Raw genomic sequence first — 5,231 nt, forward strand, 5'->3', positions numbered from 1 at the left:
GCAACTACTGAAGCCCATGCACCTAGAGCCCACGCTCCGCACCAAAAGAAGCCACCGCAACAAAGAGTAGCTTCCGCTCACCGCAACTAGAGAAAACCCCACGCGCAGCAACAAAGACCCAATACAGCCAAAAATAAAATAAATAAATAAGAAAAAAAAATGGAGATCAGATTTGTGGTTACCTGAGATGGCGATGGTTCGGGGGAATTGCCTGAAGGTGGTCAAATGGTACAAACTTCCAGTTATAAGATAAATAAGTACTAGGGATGTAATGTACCACATGATAAACACAACTAACACTGCTATATGTTATCTATAAAAGTTGTTAAGAGTGTAAATCCTACGAGTTCTCATCACACGGAAATTTTTTTTTCTATTTTTAAAAATTTGTATCTATGTGAGATGACGAATGTTCACCAAACTTACTGTGATAATCATTTCATGATGTATATAAGTCAAATCATTGCTGTATACCTTAAACATATATAGTGCTGTATGTAAATTATACTTCAATAAAACTGGAAGAAAATAAATAAAATCAAAAAGCAAAGAAGAACATTGATACTTTTGACTATATAAAAATCAAACCTTCTGGAATTGTATGATACATGAATTATATCCCAATGAAGTATTAAAAATTTAAATTTCCTTTGTGTCCAAAAATACCCTCAAGTCAAACTGTGAAAAATATTTGCAGCACATATGGTAGTTAAAGGATTAAGTTCTTTAGTGTACACAGAGCTCATACAAATGGTGAAAAAAAAATCCAAAAGAAATAGCAGCAAATGATATAAATAGACAAGTTAGAGAAAATCAAAAAACTTTGAAAGTAAATTTTTTGTTTTAAACAAAAAGTTTTGAAGGTATTTTATCTTTAGAATTTATCCATGCTGCTTTTCATCCCCAGAGCCTCCAATCCTACTTGATCTTTTAATTGCCTGATATCTCTGCCATTTTACTCTCTGGTTAGTTTAATTAATTGGAACCTGAGTTAATGAGATGCCAGTGTGACTTTGAGCCCCATCAGAATTTGCCACTTCTTGAGGAGAAGAGCTGTTTCATATCACTGAACTCTGATAAGCTGCTTCACAAGTGTGTGCCATTATTCTCAGAAAATCTGAGAGAAATGTGGCTGGGTCGCTGCAAACTGCTGAGAAAGCTCTAAGCACAATATCCAACGGATATTGTTATAAAATTATCTTCAAAATAATAGGCATCAGTACTATCAGCCTTGGAGTGACATTTTTCCTTAAAAGTGCACATTCAATTTCCTTTATTTATTTATTTAATTTTTTTTTTTGGCTGTGTCACGCACCTTGCAGGATCTTATTTCCCCAGCCAGGGATTGAACCTGTAGCCCCTGCATTAACTCTTGACTGTAATAAGAACCATTGTAATCTGAAGTAATTTTTAAAAAAGTGCTTCACGGAGGAGTTGAGAAGTACATTACACCCCCACCCCCCCACCCCCCCCCCCCCACCCCCCACCCCCCCACCCCCCCACCCCCCACCCCCCGCTGCACGCAGCTTGCAGGATCTTAGTTCCCAGCCTTCGGCAGTGAAAACACGGAGTCTTAACCACTGGACCACCAGGGAATTCCCTCAATTTCCTTAATTTAATACACACATGTGGAGTGTCTAATGTGTATAAAACTCTGTGGTTGGACCCTACCCTCAGGAAAATCATATTTTATTTATTTATTTATTTAGGTTTCTGTATCTTTAATATTTTTTAATTGAAGTGTAGTTGATTTACAAAGTTGTGCTAATTTCTGCTGTATAGCAAAGTGACTCAGTTATACACATATATACATTCTTTTTTATATTCTTTTCCATTATGGTTCATCCCAGGATATTAGATATAGTTCCCTGTGCTATACAGTAGGACCTTGTTGTTTAAGGAAAATCATCTTTTAGAGAGAAAGACTCAGAATAAGAGCTTAATGGTCCAAGGACAGTTTCTAACTTGGCATCTTATATTCGGTTACTACCCTGTTATTAATCCACAAACTATAGTAAAAATTGCTACGTAATAACTGATACTTATATAGTAGAGTATTCCTTCAGTCAAAATTAAGTGTCTTCTACATACCAGGCACTGTCCTAGACATTGGGGATTTGATAAGGAATAAGGTGCAGTTCTTACTCTCAAGGGATTGGAGAGGAATTATAATTTATAAGGCATTTTTATATACATTGTCTTCCTTGATTCTCACAGAAGTCCTGTGAGGTAATCATGAAGAGACAGAGGCTCAGAGAGTGCCAAGAATTGCCCAAGGTCGATGATCAAATAAATCACAGAGTATTCACACAGAGGTTTTCAAAGGCAAAGCTCATGATATATACAAGAAGGATTTAGTATCTGAATTTGGAGAGAATCTGGAGATCTGACTTCGTTCTCTGTATTTCCTGTCTTGTTATGGTAGGCGAAAGGAAAATTTTTATTCTTAGCTGGTAGTGCATTTGTATTTAATATTTTGGAGAACCAGCAGTGTTCTGACTGTTTACCTCTTTAGACAACAGTCTTTGAAAGGTCTTCAATGATAGCATAAACGCTCCAAAGTGCTCTCGTTGGAATTTTTGTTGGTGTCATAAAACTAAAGTAAATTCTGTCCAGTGGAGTAGAGATTTCTTACATTTTTCTTTTTGTCTGCAATGTGTAGCGAAGGCATATATTTCACTTTCCCTTGGTGTTACAGCCACACACAAGAAACAGCTTTTATTGCCTTGAGCTTCTGGAGTACAGGAAACTCATCTCATTCACCTCTGCTATTTACCTCTTTCCCAACTCGGCAAAACGCATAGGAGGTACATGAAAGGTCTTCGTTAAAACGTCAAGTTGAAAAGAGTTAGGAAAGAGAAACTGAACTATGGAAACTCTCATTTTGAGTAGACAACAACAACAACAACATATTTGCAATTAAAAAAATTAGGTAAGGGATCTATGAATTTCTTTCCGTATTTATTGAAGATAAAATGGCTTCCTGTGTGTTAATAAGAGCATTCTGGTTTGGGTTTTGTTTTGTTTTGGTCTTTGAAAAACTCTTCAAGAAGGAAAGAGCTTTGACTGCAGGTATAGAGGTTGAGCAGTGTCATCAACATGACTCTGTTTATACTGGCCCAAGGCTTGTCTGATGTTGGCCAACCCAGTAAGTTGGAACCAGAAATAAATCTTCCTGTGGAGACTTCACTCAATAATAACTATACTTGCCCTTTGACATAAGCACAGAGAGGGAGACAAGGGGCCACTAGGTTCCTGAGGACTCTAATCCTGAAACTGAGCAGAGGTCTCAAGTGTTGCTGGTTCAGTTTCCCCAAAACAATCAGAGGCCAAGAGCCAAATGGCTCATTTGTTGCTTGAAGAAAGTATGAGATACAGTAGCCAACTTTCTTCATTAAGTGTGTGCAGGTATTTGAGTGCTCACAAGTATTTGACAAATATTGGAGTGCTCACACGTAAAGGTTCTAGTGTACCACAGTGAAAAAAGACAGGCAAGGTCCCTGTTCTGAAAATCCATTCTAAAATTTTAATCCACCTGTGTGCATGTTGACTGAATCATCATTGTCTATTTTCTGTCTCTAAGTACCCTTTTGTCTTTTACTAACTCACCATGGAAAAGAACAATCTGAGAGCAGAAAACATGAATAGTATCTGATTCTAGCTGATTAAATGGATTAGTATCCCTTTCCTTACTTGGAAAAGTGATCACTCTCCTTTCTACTGCCTGGAAAGAATGAACACCAAGTGCTGCAAGTAAAAGCTATATACATGCAACATTAAAGAGTTTTGTTTCTGTGCTTTTCCATTTCTACGATGTGTCCTCAATTGCATTTTGGAAATATAAATTCCTTCAATTGTGATTTCTACATTGTATATACCAGTGTGATATCAAGTAGGTAGTTGGCAAACTTTCTGTAAAGAACTAGACAGTAAATATTTTAGGCTTTGCAGGCTATAGGGTCTCTGTCATGACTACTCAGCTCTGCTGTTACAATGCAAAAGCAACCAGAGAGCCTACCTAGATGGATAAGTAGGATTGTGTTCCAATTTAAATTTATCTATGAACACTGAAGTTTGCATTTTATGTAATTTTCCCATTTCACAAAATATTCTTCTCCTTTTGATTTTTTCAACCATCTAAAAATGTAGAAACCATTCTTAGCTTGTGGGCTATCCAAAAAAAAAAAAAAAAAACCCCAAGAAAACCCCCAGAAAACCCAAGCAATATTTAGCCCATGAGTCATACTTTGCTAATCCCTGACATAAAGGACTAGTTAGTTCAGTTAATTAGGACCTGGTGATGAGGCCAAGTCTGTGGATTTAATCCTCATGTGAACGATCAAACCAGCTTTGCACTGGTGAACCTGTAGCAATCTCAAATTCCACCCTCAGTTCTGGCTGCTGACTTGAAGATGTGGGCACCGGGACAAGCCAGCAAAAGATGCCGTTTCCTCATGCTTTCATGTCTAGCGTGGCTTGCTGATGATCATTCAGACTTTTCCTGTCACTTGAAAGTTTTTGAATTCCCCTTTTTCAGAGTAGGGTGACACAAATTGTAGTGTGCACTTATCTTACCCCCTTATTAAGGCAATAAAGACAGAAATCCATGGGGTTTTGCTGTTGTCATGTAGGAAAACTGGCTCATAAGCATTTTGGATAATTTTCTGAGAAAGCCCAACAGCTGTGTTGTGCATACTTAATATTAATCTTGAACTTTTTATTGACCAGGATCATTTCATTCTGTGAATGCCCTAAGCAGTTCCCTTAATTTTGCTCTTGCAGTAGGAGATAAGAGGAGTACTGCTGTTTCTTGTTTAGGTCATTTTTGAACAGTTTTGTAAGACTCAGAGTTCTATTTACCTTAACTAAGCATTGCAGATAGCTTTGCCCTATTTTCTTATGAGACGGCGTTAGCTTTCCTGACCTAGATTCTCATGCCTCTTTCACACCTCTTAATTCTCTGTTTTTGAAATGGCTTTGTAGTTGAGGTGAAGCAACTGGCCATGGGGGATTTGTGAAGCATTTAGAGCCCTTGGAGGAGACGTAAACAAAGCCACTCTTTGTCAGTTATAATTGTAAACTGGCTTAAATTCCTCCAGTAGAAATGATTTTTTTGATTACAGGTGTAAGTAGGTTCAAGGCGATTACAGAAAAGTTTTCACATGGAATATTCACATGGAATAGTTCCTAAACTTTACGTTACTATTTTGAGGTTTGAAGGATTGACTCCT

Source organism: Delphinapterus leucas, chromosome 19, assembly GCF_059928025.1.
Source record: "Delphinapterus leucas isolate spDelLeu-1000000601 "Yukka" chromosome 19, BTC_Dleu_Yukka2, whole genome shotgun sequence".
Lineage (NCBI taxonomy): Eukaryota > Metazoa > Chordata > Mammalia > Artiodactyla > Monodontidae > Delphinapterus > Delphinapterus leucas.